Source organism: Entelurus aequoreus, linkage group LG09 (genome assembly GCF_033978785.1).
Source record: "Entelurus aequoreus isolate RoL-2023_Sb linkage group LG09, RoL_Eaeq_v1.1, whole genome shotgun sequence".
In the NCBI taxonomy this organism is placed as follows: domain Eukaryota; kingdom Metazoa; phylum Chordata; class Actinopteri; order Syngnathiformes; family Syngnathidae; genus Entelurus; species Entelurus aequoreus.
The window spans coordinates 29159716-29178548 of NC_084739.1; the positions used below are offsets into that span (position 1 = coordinate 29159716).

The 18833-nt window shown below is 38.7% G+C and overlaps 1 protein-coding gene across 7 annotated transcripts in view; it reads left to right on the forward strand.

Moving 5' to 3' along the window:
• vit (vitrin) overlaps nucleotides 1-18833 on the forward strand; it is a 102361-nt gene that overhangs the window by 678 nt on the left and 82850 nt on the right. The window lies entirely within an intron of this gene.

Sequence of the window (18833 nt, forward strand, 5' to 3'; positions counted from 1 at the left end):
ATTTGACATTTGTGCCAAGTTTGATCAAGCAGAAGTGGTCTGTAAACAACATGTCCAGCAGCAGACTAGAACAGGCTGTGGCTTGCACAGAAAGCCTGCCAAGTATTAAAGTAATCCAGCATGTACAGTACTAGCTCTGATGATAGACCCAGCACTGTACATGTAAGGCATACATTTTAGACTCCGATAAGAAATGTGTGGACCCAAATTGGCCAAAATACATCAAGTATAGAAAGTTATGATTATACAAACCCCGTTTCCATATGAGTTGGGAAATTGTGTTAGATGTAAATATAAACGGAATACAATGATTTGCAAATCCTTTTCAACCCATATTCAATTGAATGCACTACAAAGACAAGATATTTGATGTTCAAACTCATAAACTTTATATTTTTTTTGCAAATAATAATTAACTTAGAATTTCATGGCTGCAACACGTGCCAACGTAGTTGGGAAAGGGCATGTTCACTACTGTGTTACATCACCTTTTCTTTTAACAACACTCAATAAACGATTGGGAACTGAGGAAACTAATTGTTGAAGCTTTGAAAGTGGAATTCTTTCCCATTCTTGTTTTATGTAGAGCTTTAGTCTCCGCTGTCGTATTTTACGCTTCATAATGCGCCACACATTTTCAATGGGAGACAGGTCTGGACTGCAGGCGGGCCAGGAAAGTACCCACACTCTTTTTTTACAAAGCCACGCTGTTGTAACACATGCTGAATGTGGCTTGGCATTGTCTTGCTGAAATAAGCAGGGGCGTCCATGAAAAAGACGGCGCTTAGATGGCATTATATGTTGTTCCAAAACCTGTATGTACCCTTCAGCATTAATGGTGCCTTCACAGATGTGTAAGTTACCCATGCCTTGGGCACTAATGCACCCCCATACCATCACAGATGCTGGCTTTTGAACTTTGCGGCGATAACAGTCTGGATGGTTCGCTTCCCCTTTGGTCCGGATGACACAATGTCGAATATTTCCAAAAACAATTTGAAATGTGGACTCGTCAGACCACAGAACACTTTTCCACTTTGCATCAGTCCATCTTAGATGATCTCGGGCCCAGAGAAGCCGGTGGCGTTTCTGGATGTTGTTGATAAATGGCTTTCGCTTTGCATAGTAGAGCTTTAACTTGCACTTACAGATGTAGCGACAAACCGTATTTAGTGACAGTGGTTTTCTGAAGTGTTCCTGAGCCCATGTGGTGATATCCTTTAGAGATTGATGTCGGTTTTTGATACAGTGTCGTCTGAGGGATCGAAGGTCACGGTCATTCAATGTTGGTTTTCCGGCCATGCCGCTTACGTGGAGTGATTTCTCCAGATTCTCTGAACCTTTTGATGATATTATGGACCGTAGATGTTGAAATCCCTAAATTTCTTGCAATTGCACTTTGAGAAACGTTGTTCTTAAACTGTTTGACTATTTGCTCACGCAGTTGTGGACAAAGGGGTGTACCTCGCCCCATCCTTTCTTGTGAAAGACTGAGCATGAAGCTGTTTTTATACCCAATCATGGCACCCACCTGTTCCCAATTAGCCTGCACACCTGTGGGATGTTCCAAATAAGTGTTTGATGAGCATTCCTCAACTTTATCAGTATTTATTGCCACCTTTCCCAACTTCTTTGTCACGTGTTGCTGGCATCAAATTCTAAAGTTAATGATTATTTGCAAAAAAAAAATGTTTAGCAGTTTGAACATCAAATATGTTGTCTTTGTAGCAACTGAATATGGGTTGAAAAGGATTTGCAAATCATTGTATTCCGTTCATATTTACATCTAACACAATTTCCCAACTCATATGGAAACGGGGTTTGTAATTACTTTGGACTTTCAAGTGTGAGTTCACCCATAACATTTAAATAAAAAAGTATCCCAAGGAAGGTGATCACGGTCTGCTTCAAAATGTCAAAAATGCATGTTTCCGCCAATGAACCGCAGCTCAGCAGTGCCGCCAGCACTCATGCATATCCTTGCCTCTCATTCACAATCTTTGTGCCACAAGAACACACATGTCGTTCTCCTTTTTTGAGCATTTTAAATAGTGAAAAACTGTTAGCATTGGTGAAATCATCAACAGTTACAGGCCTCCGATTTTAACTTTGTAAGGTCAAGGCAAGTGTTGCCTTAAAGGAGGGCTCATATTTTAGGGCACCAAGGCAAGTTAGAAGGGCACCAAGGCAAACATTATTTTCTTTCGTTGTAATGTCTAATAAAAAGACTACAGATAAACGTTATTCTTATATTTATAGACAAATGTTTTTAATAACATCAACTTGTCAGCTTTTTGTCATTACATGATGCTTTTATCTCTATTTTTACATTTTGGTAGAGAGAGTTTTCATTTGTTTATTTTATTTAAGTTATGTACATTTCTATGTACATGTAGATGCTGTATCGGGACAGATCCATTAAGAGTTTGAGCAGAAATATGTGATATAGTAATTAACTATACACAATTAAACATTAACCAAATGAATTGTCACATGAATGATTTTTGAAGTAACACCTTAGTGACATAAAAAAAGCATAATTAATGTTAAAAAAAAAACGGGTGTTTAATTTTTGATACCAAAATAAAACACAAAGCAGTTTGGCTAATGAGGATGAAGTCTAATAACAAGCTTTGTTCTTCTCCAACGCCTCCTTAGTGTTTCAGTACAACAGTTTGGCCAACAAAAAAAACCTGGAGTGATACCTCTTACATCGAATAAACAATCTTCACAGCCTGCATTCAATTCGATGAGATGAAAAAACATTTTAGCTAGTACTGTTATTATTTGAACTCTGATACAGTTTGCAGTTAAATAAAGGACGAGTAAACATCCCAGTAAACAAACTAAAGACTTTATAAACAAGTTGTGACAACGTTCACAACACATCGCCTGCTGCAAAACATCAAATAATTTTCTCCTTTGCTGTATACTTTTAGTGTGGGGACAAGTGCGTTTGTCGCCAATATTGTCCACACCTTTCTCCATCTAAACACAGCAGTGCGCTCTTAAACGCATGCCGGGAAGTGAGGGAAAATGATGTTAAAGCGCTTGGCTCTGTTTATCCGAGGGGAAATCTCTGCAGCAAAGTCGGTGTCGTTGGTCCGCCATGATTATCAAGCCAAACACCGCTAGTGCGCATGCGCCTGACTTCATATTGCCTAAAATGCATTAATAAATTACGTTTTTTTCGGTAATTCAAAAATTAAATGGTATTACTAACCGTGGGGGATTTTATTGCAAATTATCATTATACCGTTTACTGTTACATTCCTCGTCCATTAACAAGTAAAAAGTCAACAGCGGTCACGGCATGTTCTTGCCGCAAATGTTGGTCAATTTTTGGGGCATTATGGCGAAAGACGAGGACGGTCGTGGCACTTGCCGTAGTTGCCGCGGTTAAATTCGCAGTTAAGTTTGCGACAGTGCAGGTAATTTGGATTGGACTATTTTGCCTTTAAAGTCCTCAAAAACCCTCCAAAAATCTCCCACAATGTTTTATATTCAACCTGTAAGTATGTAATGTAGTAACAGGCACACTCATAATATGTCATATTTACAGTATTTTGGTCATTTGGAGCATTACCGTAACTACTGAATTACAAGGCTTAGATTAGAAGCTGGGTGCAAAGCAGATGCAGCTACAGTGAAAAACTAAACCATCATGTAGTGGTAGCTTAGTATTGCTAAGGGCTAAACAAGAAATACAAAATACGAAAATAACAAAACAGTCACTAACAATGAGAGCTCTCACTGGGAGGCTGTCTGGTGGGATGCTTGTATTTTTCAGCACAAGACTTAAGCTCCCTGTTTTGATGATGAATTCACCATATCTTCAGGGGAATAAAAATGTTGGGATGAAACCAGCATCTTGCCACGTCTTTCTAGCGATGTCTTCAGGTCGAAGTTGAGTTTCAGAGTTGACCAACTTTTCAGCTTATGTCCACAACCTGTAACCATACAGTCATGTCTGACACGATTTATAACCTAGTTTATAACATAGCTTGGTTAATTACAGATCACAGCATGGAAATAAAGCCTTATTGGTGGTTTTTTGATGTTTTTTAGCGGGCTTCATTGGCGGAATGGATGACTTCCTATTACCTAAATTGGCAACCGCCTCTTGCTAGCAGTTTTTTTTACTATCTAGAATGCACAGAAATAGGAAAAAGATATCTGTGTTCATGTCTCACATAATTATTGTGAATGATGGGTAAAATCCCCCACACCCCCCAAAAAAATGCAGTTCCCCTTTAACTGTAGGCATGAGACAATCATCTTGGTACAGTGGAACCTGCTTATGTCATTGTCCCTTGAATTGATTGACTCACATCAACATAAGCGGCAGTTGACATAACCAAAATCTACTTGGGACTTCACACAAATGATTATTTGGCCTATGGCGGTTAGTTGACATTGTTTTCCTCAAATTATGCACATTCTGTTTTCATAAGTTTCACACTCTGCATTTTGTTGGTTGGTGTAGTAAAATGTAGGGTAATGCTATTCAACTGGCGGCACCGGCCCCTGAATTCAGTTCAAAGCTTTAAACACAAACAATTTTGCTGGAAATTCCTAAAAACACTAAAGGGCTCCTGTTGTATAGAGGAACTGTGACCACTGTAAACCCATTGGCAGATCCTCGCATTGACATTTTAACTCTGGTAGCAAACATAGAATACTGGGGTCCAAACTTGTGGTTCACATAACTGAGGCATTCCTCAAGGCACCCCTTTAAGTCCAAAAAGTGGCAATTTTTTCATAATGTGATTTATGTAACTAAGTTGTTGCTGTAGCTTGTTTACACTAGATGCAGTCAGTACTCATTCAACGTCTGTTGTTATACTAGTGGTGTTCTTCAAGGTTCTATTTTAGGTCCTCTGTTTTTCATCATTTGGGCTATTCAAATGGTGGCCCACGAGTTCAGTTAAAAAACTTGTCAGACGCTAAGATTCTTAAACACATAAGAGTGCTGTCATAGAGATGATCTTTGACTAGCTTTTCTGCAGAATGTCCGTCAAATCTGCAATGCGCTCCTGTAACAAAATAAATAGACAAAAATAAAATGTTTACTATAGAGGACGCTGATTCTCAGGAATATACAAAGAAAAACTATTAGGTCCCTAGTTTTTTGGAAATGTGGTACCCCCCCCCCCCCCCCCCCAAATTTGTTGAATATCCACGAACTAAGGGAGTATATAGTTACATATAAGTATATACACTCTTTCATTCAAAACTGCTTGTGGAAATGTGAGAGGTGTGTTCAATGCAGAGACTTGGTCACTATACAGTTTTTAATCAAACAAAAAACAAAGAAAACAAATATATATTATGGTGGCTTATGAAAGAACAGTCCAAATAGTTTACGACCTAACTGGTAAAGCTGAATACAAAAACAAAAAGCAGTCCACTAAAATAGCCAACAATATTTTACTCTCAAGTCAAGAAAAAGTGTTTGCGTTGCGATCCTCAGTTTTGTATGTAGTATTGGAATGACAAGATTCCTCATTGTTGATACATCCAAGATGCCTACATTGCAACTGTGACACTAACAGTGAATGCTGTGGAATTACCACTCCCTGCACATTTCTGCTGTGTGCGTGTGTGTGTGTGTGTGTGTGTGTGTGTGTGTGTGTGTGTGTGTGTGTGTGTGTGTGTGTGTGTGTGTGTGTGTGTGTGTGTGTGTGTGTGTGTGTGTCCTTCTGCCAACTGTAGAAAGATGTGTATTGTAAAGTTTCCATGGCATTGAAGTAAACCTCATTTAGAATGGCAACTCCAGGCAAGAAAAGTGGGTCAAGACGGGACAAAGTAGACTTTTTGGGCCTTTGTGCCTGAGGCATTGTTAGTGTTTGCTTTAGGAAATACATCAAAATGTCTTTCATCAGTCAGGTACAGTGCAGGTGCATGCAGACTGATAGCCTATCAACTTGGCTGCCCTTTGAAAAAGGTCCACGAAGCTGCCTTACATCCTGTTGTACCTGATATACATCTGCCAGGTGTTTCTCATCATGCACAGTCTGATTGCTTCTGCAATCTGCAGCAAGTTGTCCTTCCATGCGTCGTGCATTATGCAACAGCGCTGATTTTGCCCTGCAAGTGTGTTTTGTACATGTAATCTAGCAACAAGAGGGTTATACCCTGACGTGAGTGGTGATATAATTCCTCCAACAATGTAGCGTGTCTGTGCTGGCAGGTTTACTAGACCTTTGCACAGAATCTTTCACCTTCCACTTTGGCTTTGGAAATGGTTATGCAACATTTCCGCTCACTTCTTCAACGTTATGTGTCTAGCGTCTTGATGGTACGTTTGATTTGTGTGGCCAGCCAGCTGGGAATAGATGCACTGAATCAGCGTTTACAATGCAAACAAGAGCTGTCAAAATATAAGATAAAAATACTAGATTTCTTTGGGGAAAAATGAAATTAACCAGCTGCATGGACAGATAATTTTGCTTGATAAGACATCCTAAATTAAAATGTGTATATCTAGAAATGAGCTGAACTTTTAAGCTAGAATTAAGTATTTCATTCTGAAAACAAGCATTATTCAACATGCAGTTGTTGAATAAGGCATCCTCGCGATGTTGCAGAATCTTTAAACAAGATGTTCTATGTGGGGGGAAACCAAAGTATCTTATTTGAATAGTTATTTTCGCAATTTTTACATTTTTAAACTACAATACAAAAATATAATTATTCATACATTAAGAATAGTCAATGACTAAAAATAAGTAAATAGTTAAAGTTAAAGTACCAATGATTGTCACACACACACTAGGTGTGGCGAAATTTGTCCTCTGCATTTGACCCATCCCCTTGTTCACCTCCTGGGAGGGGAGGGGAGCAGTGGGCAGCAGCGGTGCCACGCCCGGGAATCATTTTTGGTGATTTAACCCCCAATTCCAACCCTTGATGCTGAGTGCCAAGCAGGGAGGTAATGGGTCCCATTTTTATAGTCTTCGGTATGACTCGGCCGGGGTTTGAACGCACAACCTACCGATCTCAGGGCAGACACTCTAACCACTAGGCCACTGAGTATAATATATATAATAGCTCTTAAACTAGGGACATTTCTAGAAATTAAATTATAAATCTTGGCAAGTGGCAAATAATTTGCAATGCAAATGACGGAAATTTCACGAAACAAGTTCTCTTTATGTATTTGTGGTTCTTAAAAATTAATCTATCAGTCATTTCCCATATTATAGGAATGACGGCGTGGCTCAGTTGGTAGAGCGGACGTGCCAGCCACTTGAGGGTTCCAGGTTCGATTTCCCACTTCCTCCAACCTAGTCACTACCGTTGTGTCCTTGGGCAAGGTGGCCTGCTACCAGTGCCACCCACACTGGTTTAAATGTACCTTAAAGTTGTAGATAATGGGTTTCACTATGTAAAGCGCTTTGAGTCTCTGGGGGAAAAAAGTGCTGTATAAATATAATTCACGGCACTATATCAATTCGATTTTGAGTACTGGGTAGATTACTAACTGTACTTGGAATGCCCCCTTTCCTTCGCCAGACTCAATATACCGCCCACTCTTGGTGTGACATCATTGACAGAACTGGAGCCCATTTCCCCGCATAGACAGTGTGGATAAAGGCATATACAACTCAAATCTTGATCACTTAATTGCATGTTTGTGTCACCCTGGTCTATTTTACTTCATAACGGATATGGTTAAAATTAAGAACAAAAATAAATATAAAATAACCACCATATCCGGACTTCCCTGCTTTTCCATTTCCTCTTCCATACACACCACAGCCTGTGTTCCCTCATGCTCGATCAGCATTTCTTCAAGCCATTTGAGAGTGAAGGACGAGAGTGCAGTGCAGGACGTATCTTTTTTCGCTCTGACCGCAACTTAGGTACAAGGGCTCATTGGATTCCACACTTTCTCCTTTTTCTATTGTGGATCACGGATTTGTATTTTAAACCACCTCGGATACTATATCCTTTTGAAAATGAGAGTCGAGAACGCGAAATGGACATTACAGTGACTTTTATCTCCACGACAATACATCGGCGAAGCACTTTAGCTTCGGAGCTAACGTGATAGCATTGGGCTTAACTGCAGATAGAAACAAAAGAAATAAACCCCTGACTGGAAGGATAGACAGAAAATCAACAATACTATTAAACCATGGACATGTAACTACACGGTTAATGCTTTCCAGCCTGGCGAAGCTTAACAATGCTGTTGCTAACGACGCCATTGAAGCTAACTTAACAACGGGACCTCACAGAGCTATGCTAAAAACATTCGCTATCCACCTACACCAGCCAGCCCTCATCTGCTCATCAACACCCGTGCTCACCTGCGTTCCAGCGATCGACAGAGCAACGAAGGACTTCACCCGATCATCGATGCGGTCGGCGGCTAGCGTCGGATAACGCGTCTGCTATCCAAGTCAAAGTCCTCCTGGTTGTGTTGCTGCAGCCAGCCGCTAATACACCGATCCCACCTACAACTTTCTTCTTTGCAGTCTTCATTGTTCATTAAACAAATTGCAAAAGATTCACCAACACAGATGTCCAGAATACTGTGGAATTTTGCGATGAAAACAGAGCTTTTTGTATTGGATACAATGGTGTCCGAATACTTTCGTTTCAACGATTGACGTCACGCACATACGTCATCATACATAGACGTTTTCAACCGGAAGTTTCGCGGGAAATTTAAAATTGCACTTTATAAGTTAACACGGCCATATTGGCATGTGTTGCAATGTTAAGATTTCATCATTGATATATAAACTATCAGACTGTGTGGTCGGTAGTAGTGGGTTTTAGTAGGCCTTTAATGTTTTCATGTAAGCATTTAAGCTAGAGAGCTGGCACCAGTCAGTCCATGAGTTTATCAAAGTGCAGTTATTAATCTCGTACTTTGCATCATTTTAATTTAAAAGGGTAATACTAACCATCAGGAGTTGTGCTGCGGGTATCATTATTACTCTTTATAGTTACATCTTTACCATACAATCTTGTTTTCCCAGTAAGGAGTTCAAACACAGTGGTTTATACAAAGACAGCAGTTCTAATTGGACCCCTTGGTAATTTACCCTCGCCCCTCTCCCACAAGCTACTGTGATTGGATATATTTCTAACTTGTGCCACCTGCATAAATCTCAGTCAGCATTTTCGTCTCGTTTTTATTTGTTGACTAAATTGTCAATTAATTTGTCATTGTTTTCGTTAACATGCATTTGTTGTGATTGGTTATCGTCCTAATTTAGTCATGGAAAAGAAAAATAAGTTGTTGACGATAACTACGTTTTGTGTCAACAAAATTAACACTGGTCCTAAGGACTGACATTTCACTAAGAAGTTATTTTTAAGTAGATTTTGCTGTTGAAAATGAATCTGACAGTCATTTCCCATAATATCAAATACTTTTTGAGTATTGGGTAGATAACTAACTTTACTTTTGACTTTTACTTTGCCAGACATAATATGCCGCCCCCTCTTCATGTGACGTCATCTCCAGACCTGCAGCCTATTTCCCCGCACAGACATTGTGGATAAAGTCATGTAAAACTATTATTTTGATCACTTAATTGCATATTTGTGTCACCCTGGCCCATGATTACTTCAAAACTGATATGGTTAACATTATGAGCAAAAAAACAAATAAAAACTTTCCTGCTCTTCCATTTCCTCTTCCATAGACGCCATAGCCTTTGTTTCCTTGTGCTCTTTCAGCATTTTCTCAAGCGTCTTGAGAAGAAGAAAAAAACAGTAGAAGAGGAAGCAAAATAGAATACTGGCGGCTTACCTTTTTTCTCTCTCGTTTTTGATCGCCAGGTCTGCTCTGCTTTCTCTGTTTTTCTGCAGGTTCTGACTCTGTCTTTCTCCCCTTGATAGTGCTCCTGATTTTCAGGATCACCATTGGACTTAATTTTTTTTTGTTTTTTTTCATCCAAACTCAGAACAAAATCCATCAAGATTGATCAAGACTGAAACTGTTTAGCGGGTGCTATTTTGCGTCTTTATTTGGCATGTTTAAATGTTACCTGCAAACTGACACAGTTACATACAAATGACTGAGAGAAAAGAGAGGATCGTGCTTCGGGGTCTTTTGGACTGAGAATCCTTCATCCTATGTGTGTGTCAACATACGTACATATCATTAGTAAAAAACATAAAATAAATATTCTCTGTTCAGCAATGTCATTCTAGAATGTTATAGTTGCTGTATGATTTAAAGGGGACCTGCACTTTTTGGGGGGACCTTTGCCTATCGTTCACAATCATTATGATTTTTTATTTTTTTTATGCATTCTAAATATTAAATAAACTTAAATATTAACCTAATATTAGTGACATTGTTATCATAAGCGCTAATGCAGACAAACTATTTATAGCGGCGCCGTGATCACTTCTTGTGTGCCTATGTGTACGTCATTGACTGATCAGCTGCTCCCTGTAAGTTTATTGTAGATCATAAATCATGCCTCTCACCTGTACACAAGGTGGCTGTTGATATAATCCGACAAGATGGGACACGTTGACAGCCATATAGGACCTGGAACTGGCGAGAACGACACAAAAAGCACTTGTTCCCCCCGCACCCCTACCCCGATTCTTCGCGAGGATTATGAGACATTTTTCATCTAAATGGGAATATATGAACATCCTAGCAGTCGGCATTCTAATGAGAGCAGACCTTGTACAGTAAGTTATGTTGTATTATGTTCGTTGGCTCTTATGATGTCTTCAGTGAGCAGAAATCAGTGATGAAGGAAATAAAAGCAAACATTGTGATACGATTTTTTAATTAATGCGCAGCATATGCTTAAAATGATCAAAATACGTAAAATTATCAAAATACGTAAATATTTAAAAAATGTATTATAAATGTGCCTGTTACTACATCACATACAGTATATACTTACATGATGTATATAAAACCCTAATAAAGGTGTTTGGATGTTTTTTTAGTGGCTCTATAGGCAGAATTGAACGGCTCCCATAGTCTCCATTGTAAGCAGACTTTCAATCGCATTTATTTTATATTTAGAATGCATAAAAAAAAAATCCATCCGCCGTCATGTCTTTCATAATGATTGTGAACGACAGGCAAAATTCCCAAAAAGTGCAGTTCCCCTTTAAGGGGCTGATTAAAAACAAATTGAATTGTTTTGGTGTCTTGTGGCGTTTTTTTTATGGCGTTCATCTATTGAAAAAGGTCTTGCAATATGCATTTTCTTGCATTTGGATCATTCCAGATGCATGAAAGTGCTTGCAGTATTAAGATGGTTCACCGCCTCCCAGCAGAGTGTGCTTACATGCACCTTCCCACCTCTAGTATCCAGTAGTACCATGGTACTAATGAATAAAAAACTGTACTATACTACTTTTGAAAAATGCAGGTACTTTTTTTTTTCACTGACATGATGTGCGCCGTAGTGACAATACTGGCATACAAGCCGTGGCGCATGTTAGCCATATCACGCACACACAGTACTTGCAATCAAAAACAGTGAAAATCAAAGAGGGAGAAGGGACGTATTTTGGCGTTGAAACTTACGATAAAGGTGGCGCTATAAACACTAAAGCGCTGCTCTGCGAGAGGTATTTTAAAACATAGCTAGTTAATAGCTAACTGGCAGCTAATGTCTCACCGTAGTGTTTTAGCTACCTTCTCGCTTCCATGGCGACAAATAAACAGTTTCTTACAAGTACCATTCCTAAAGGACGGGGACTAGCTAAACATGCTTCATTACACACCGTAGGAGGATATAATTGCTAACTGCTAACAGTAAGCTAGCGCTCCTGAATGTAAACAAAAGGGTGGGTCTACATAAATATAACAGAATCTAGACGATACTATTATGATTACATTGAGAGTTTTTACAATCGTTTTTTCTTTTTTACATTTTTATTATGTTTATAAACTCAGGAAATATGTCCCTGGACACATGAGGACTTTAAATATGACTAATGTATAATCCTGTTACTACTTGGTATCGGATCGATACCCAAGTTTGTGGTATTACCCGAAACCTTTGTAAAGTATCCAAACAACAGAAGAATAAGTGCTTCATACATGTAGATGGAACATGTTAAAACAGAAAATAACCAGATATTAACAGTAAATGAACAAATATATTAATAATCCATTCAATTTTTTACCACTTGTCCCTCATAATTTTGACAAAATAATAGAATGGGAAATGACACAATATGTTACTGCATACGTCAGCAGCCAAAATAGGAGCCTTTGTAGCTTGTTTGCTTACTTAATACTAAAAGTGAAGTTTTCTAGTACCATATTTTTCGGACTATAAGTCACAGTTTTTTTCATAGTTTGGCCGGGGGTGCGACTTATACTCAGGAGCGACTTATGTGTGAAATTATTAACACATTACCGTAAAAATCAAATAATATTCTTTAGCTCATTCACGTAAGAGACTAGACGTATAAGATTTCATGGGATTTAGCGATTAGGAGTGACAGATTGTTTGGTAAACGTATAGCATGTTCTATATGTTATAGTTATTTGAATGACTCTTACCATAATATGTTACGTTAACATACCAGGCACGTTCTCAGTTGGTTATTTATGCGTCATAGAACATACACATATTCAGCCTGTTGTTCACTATTCTTTATTTATTTTAAATTGCCTTTCAAATGTCTATTCTTGGTGTTGGGTTTTATCAAATAAATTTCCCCAAAAAATGCAACTTATACTCCAGTGTGACTTATATATGTTTTTTTCCTTCTTTATTATGCATTTTCGGCCGGTGCGACTTATACTCCGGAGCGACTTATAGTCCGAAAAATACGGTATATTTACTTTGTTATTCAATGCCAAAATTGTTCTTTGATTGCAATAAGAAACATGTTTTTGTGTGGACATTTTCAATCTGCACTGTAACTATTTAAGTTCCCCCATATGGGATGGATGAATAAAGTCTACCCTATCCTATCCTATGTTTAATGTATCATAAGATTATTTCTGTGAAGATAAATCCAATAATGCTATTTTTTGCGGCACCTTTATTTAAAAACTATTGAGAAGTATCAAAATACATTTTGGTTCCAGTAATAATATGAAAATATTGATATCGGGACCACCCTAGTATGCAGTATTGTGGTTTTAGGTCCAGAACTGTGAAATAAGTGCCCGTGTTGTCAGCATAATGGGTACCTTTTAGGGCTCTTTTGTAGGATGTCTTTTTATAAATCACGCATCTCCTTGTTAGGGGGCCATTTTGCTTGTGCCCATATGGTTTGATACTGAGTTAAGTCTGAGCAGTTTTTACAATTTAAACAATTATTATAGTTTGCACTTATGTGTGATCTACCACTAGGAATTGTTTTCAGTATTTCATCAACGTTTACTTTAAAGAGGAACTACACTTTTGTTGCAATTAGGGCTGGGCGATATGGCCTTTTATTAATATCTCAATATTTTTAGGCCATGTCACGATACACGATATATATCACGATATTTTGCCTTAGCCTTGAATGAACACTTGATGCATATAATCACAGCAGTATGATGATTCTATGTGTCTACATTGAAACATTCTTGTTCATACTGCATTAATATATGCTCATTTTAAACTCTCATGCAGAGAAGGAAATCACAACTAAGTCAATTTACCAAAACTGTATTTATTAAACAGTTATTAAGCAGTGTCATTTCAAAACAAAGTGCAAGATTGTCAGAGACATTTTAAAACAAGCTATTAGTGCACTTTTGTGCATGATGTCACTAAGATGACATAGCAAAACAACACTAAATTTAAGTGCACTTTTTGTACAGAACGCCACTACAATATTTTAAAACAAATAAAGTGCACTTTTGTGCATGATGTCACACAAGATATTTCAATAAGTGTCAAATAAAAATGAGCTGCATAATAGGAAATCTCCTTCGCTATGTGGTAGGTTCCTGCGGACATTATCTCCTTCTGTTGTTAACAATTTTCTTCATACGGTGTTAATCTGGGAATAGTTGCTTCAGCATTTTGTTGGTGTGGCACCAAACGGAGATGTTGACATGCGGAGTTTCAAGCACTCTTCATTCTCTAGCGGGTGACTTTTCAAATGAGGCTACATTAGCAGTGGTGCTACTTTTTGTAGCTACGCTTTTGCCGCATAATTGTTCAACATCTTCCCGCTTGAAGCCAAACCACCGCCAGACGATGGACCCCCTGCTGTTTTTCTTGGGAATTAATTCTTCCTTCATTTATTACCAGATTCGCACCTTCTCTCTCTCTTATTACCACGCGCACCGCACCGTTAGCATCACAGCTAACGTTACCATGTCGCTACCTGTCTGCTCCGCGGGAGCGTGTGACGTTGCGCACGTGACGTATGTAAGAAGGTGTGCTTGTTTAAGTCTCTGTGAGAAGGAGACACAAGAAAGAGTGAGAAACGCATGCAGTTTAATGCTCCGCAGCTAAAAGCAACTGCGTGAGAACGTATACTCGAATATCACGATATAGTCATTTTCTATATCGCACAGAGACAAAGCCGCAATATATCGAGTATATCGATATATCGCCAAGCCCTAGTTGCAATTTTCAAAATCAGTCACAATCCCGATCTAAGAAAAGAACACACAAGCTATGTTGTTATTTTTTGTGCATTCTAAGTCATGAACTATGGCAAATATGAGGTGGCAAACAATGCAGCTAATGGGAGTCATTTATTGCATCCAAAAGCCCTCTAAAAACATCCAAAAACCACCAACAATACTCCATTTACATCTCGAGACCTGATTATTAACTAAGTATTAGCAATATTTTAGCGGCGCCGTGATTATAGAGAGGTAATTAGCTTATGCAGCTACAGTTTTGACATACTGATGAGCTGCTGCATTGCTTCTGAGTTTGTAAAAGTTAATTCTAGATCATAAATCTTGCCGCTCACTTGTAAAGTAGAAGGTTGTTACCGTAAACCGAAAAGTTGCAAAATTTTGACATTCAACTTAGGCCCGGATATGGCAAAGACATTTTTTTTTTACCTACATGAGGATTATGATTAATTCTTCATCTAAACGGGAAGATATGAACATCAAATCGGCATCCTAGTGAGAGCAGACATTCAGGACCTAATGTACTAAGATCCTAATTCCACGCGCTAAACAACGTGTGCAAACTATATAATAGTGTGTACTATGGGTGGGTGTGTTGCGTGTGTTCTACTAACACTGCGTGTGCAATTGAAAAGTGGTGCCCCCCCCTCCCAATCTCCCGAATTCGAAGGTCTGAAGGTTGGCAAGTATGGTGAGATGTGTTGAACCAGCAGCACACATCTATAATCTGTAACACCTTTTCTGAATCGCAATTTAGACAACATAAACATATGCACACTGATACTTAATTCTGTGCGCCAGGCTGTGGATCGCATCACGAGCGCATTTGTGCATCCGGATTGATTCAAACGCAAAACGACATATAATGTAAGGCTCCATTTACACCGCATACCAAATCTGATTTTTTTGCTCTCAAGTGACACAGATCTGATTTTTTTCTGCCAGTCTAAATGCTCCAAAGTGCTTCAAATCTGATATTTTGGCATCCGATTCAGGCCACAACAGGAGGTGGTCCGGAATCCGATTGGAATCTGATTTTTCAAATGTGACTGCAGTCTAAACACAATGCGACCTGAATGTGATTTTTTTGTCATTTTTGGGCGAGCTACGTCACTCGTGTGCGGCGGAAAGACGCAGTCGCCAGCGGAAATTGATATTTACGCACAACATTTAGTTTTGGTTTCGAATTAAGACGACCACATTTTCGGTGCATCACTTGTCAATAGTGCGCAAATAATAGGCTATTTGTAATATTTGAATATATATTTTGATTCCGAAGAAATAGCGATTGTTAAAAGACAAAAGGATTTGACGCTGTGGCGCATTTGCTTACATGTGAGTTGAAAAATAAAGCTAACATAGATCCACGCTGATGTCCGTGTCCCCTCTACTTAACAGCCATTAAAAGATTAGAACCCTCGCAAATATATTACACTATATACATCCATTCATACCTTATATTACTTTCATTTACTTTCATGTAAAAAACACCAATTTTTAAGGTGTTGCTGCTTTTATTTTATTTCGTAGTAGTAGCAGCGACTTCCTCCTTCCTTTGTTTTCACTTTATCGAAGTGCGCATGGAAATTACGTCAAGGCCACATTGGGGCCACATCGGGCGCGTTTACACTGGAGTCTGATAAAAATCACATTTTACTTGCAGTGTAAACAGTCAGATGGAAAAAATCAGATCTAAAAAAAATCAGATTTGGCCCACTTTGGCCTGCAGTGTAAACCATACTTGCCAACCTTCACGAATTTTCCGGGAGACTCCCGAAATTCAGCGCCTCTCCCGAAAACCTCCCGGGACAAATATTCTCCCGAAAATCTCCCGATTTTCAGCCGGAGCTGGAGGCCACGCCCCCTCCAGCTCCATGCGGACCTGAGTGAGGACAGCCTTTTTTCACGTCCGCTTTCCCACGATATAAACAGCGTGCCTGCCCAATCACGTTATTCCATACGAGGCGTCTGGCATACTGCTGATGAGCATGGTGCAGATGGAGAAGATCTTCTCAGCGTCCGTGTTGGCGCACACGTTGCCAAAGCCGACGCTGGTCAGGCTGCTGAGGGTGAAGTAGAGGGCGGCGATGTACGAGCTGCGCACCGACGGGCCGCCGACCGTGTTGTTGACGTAGGGCATCTCCAGGCGTTTGCCCAGCTCATGGAGCCATCCTCGGGGAAGAGACGGGAGGACAACAGGGTGACAAGAACTAAATCATCCAGAGATAAATTGTATCATTATGTTTATCTTACCTAAAAATAAATTTATTTATTAATTAAAAATAAAAAAATTTAAATTTTTTTTACTATATTTTGCTAAAAACATCAAAATTAATTGTATTTGTATTTGTATTTTTTCTGACTCCTTATTACATCCAGCCATATAATTATACATTAAAATAAACATATTTGAAATAATTAATTTTAAATGATCAGAATAATTAATTTAAAATGACCATATTTAATTATTAAAATAATTGCTTGTTTATCAACAACTTTAGCATTTTATTCATTAAATTTTGAAGCTCTCAGAAGCCAAGTTATGTTATATTCCTTAAGATTTATTTATGCAAGTTTGAAGTATGAATTATCTAAACACAGTTTTGTTTGCATATTTTCAGGATGTAGATATAGATATCAGTGTTGTACAGTCAGGCGAGGCAGGTGAGGCGGGGCCTCACGTGCCATCATGGAAAGAAAAAAAATGTAAAAAGAAAAAAAATTAATTAAATTGTTATATGTATCCAGTGATTATACTAAGTTATTTTCCATTTAACTTCACCAGTTTTAGATTATTTTTATTCAAAATCGCTGAATTTTCACATTTGCCGTTCAAATACTGAGAAGAGACGGTGCGGTGATCAGCAGCCAGTTGAGGCACGTCACTGAGTTGTGCCTCAACATGGATTGCGGACTCGGCTAACTGCTGGCCTGCTGTGCAGTGAGACCGTATTGCTATATAAAGTTAAAGTAAAGTACCAATGATTGTCACACACACGCGAGGTGTGGCGAAATTATTCTCTGCATTTGACCCATCACCCTTGTTCACCCCCTGGGAGGTGAGGGGAGCAGTGGGCAGCAGCGGTGCCGTGCCCGGGAATCCTCTTTGGTGATTTAACCGCCAATTCCAACCCTTGATGCTGAGTGCCAAGCAGGGAGGTAATGGGTCCCATTTTTATAATCTTTGGTATGACCCGGCCGGGGTTTGAACTCACAACCTACCGATCTCAGGGCAGACACTCTAACCACTAGGCCACTGAGTAGTATGATGATTAGGGATGATGTTTGATAAGAAATTATCGAGTTCGAGTCTATTATCGAATCCTCTTATCGAACCGATTCCTTATCGATTCTCTTATCGAGTCCAGATAGGTTGTTATATATGGAAAAAAACACAATATTTGGTTTAACAAAAGCTCACTTTTATTATATAAGAAAACAATTTAATCTAATAAATAAATAAATATTTACTGTTACCCCCCTAAAAAAATAAAATTAAATAAATAAATATTGACTGTTGTTACCCAAAGTATATTAAGTGGGATTTTTCAGAAAAACAAATATATACAGTAACACAAAAACAACCTGTCTCTGTGATCACTATAGGTATATAAATAATAATATAGTGTTAAATAAAATCAGTCCCTTGGGCACAAAACTGGAAATAATACAGCTCTCCAAAAAGTGCAATTCTGCTGCTATTTGACATAACTGTTTGTTATGATGCTTTGACATGTTTGCACTTTATTTCTTTATTGAAAGAAAATTCTATGAAGAGAAAAGTTGTTTGCAAATGTGGTTACAATGCTAAAAATTAAAAGTTAAAGCTAAAAAAAGAAATACACTTTATTGAGTTAACATTATTTCTTTATAGGGGGAAAGATGTTATGAGCTGGGGAATATAACAACTACACTACCCATCATGCAACGGGAGTGACGAGCATGCGTGGTTGCCCCGAAAAGTGTTGTTGCATGTCGTCACCCGTGAAAGTAAACGTCAAGAACTCAGCCAACACGCCTCGTCTGCATTATTTATAATTAGACAGACAACACATATACAGTGTGATTTTGTTTTGTTTACAAGGAAAGAAAAACAAAAGTTAAAAAAGGAGATCATGTCATATATGTTGTATATATATGTATGTGCTGCGGTTGCTTTAAGAATGTTGCGACAGCTGCCGTAAAGGAGGTGCGTTGCTAGCCTGGTTGCTATGTTTTCGGTTGGTCGCAAAAGTGTTCGTCATGTGTCTCAGTAAAGTTATTCATTGGATTATACCTT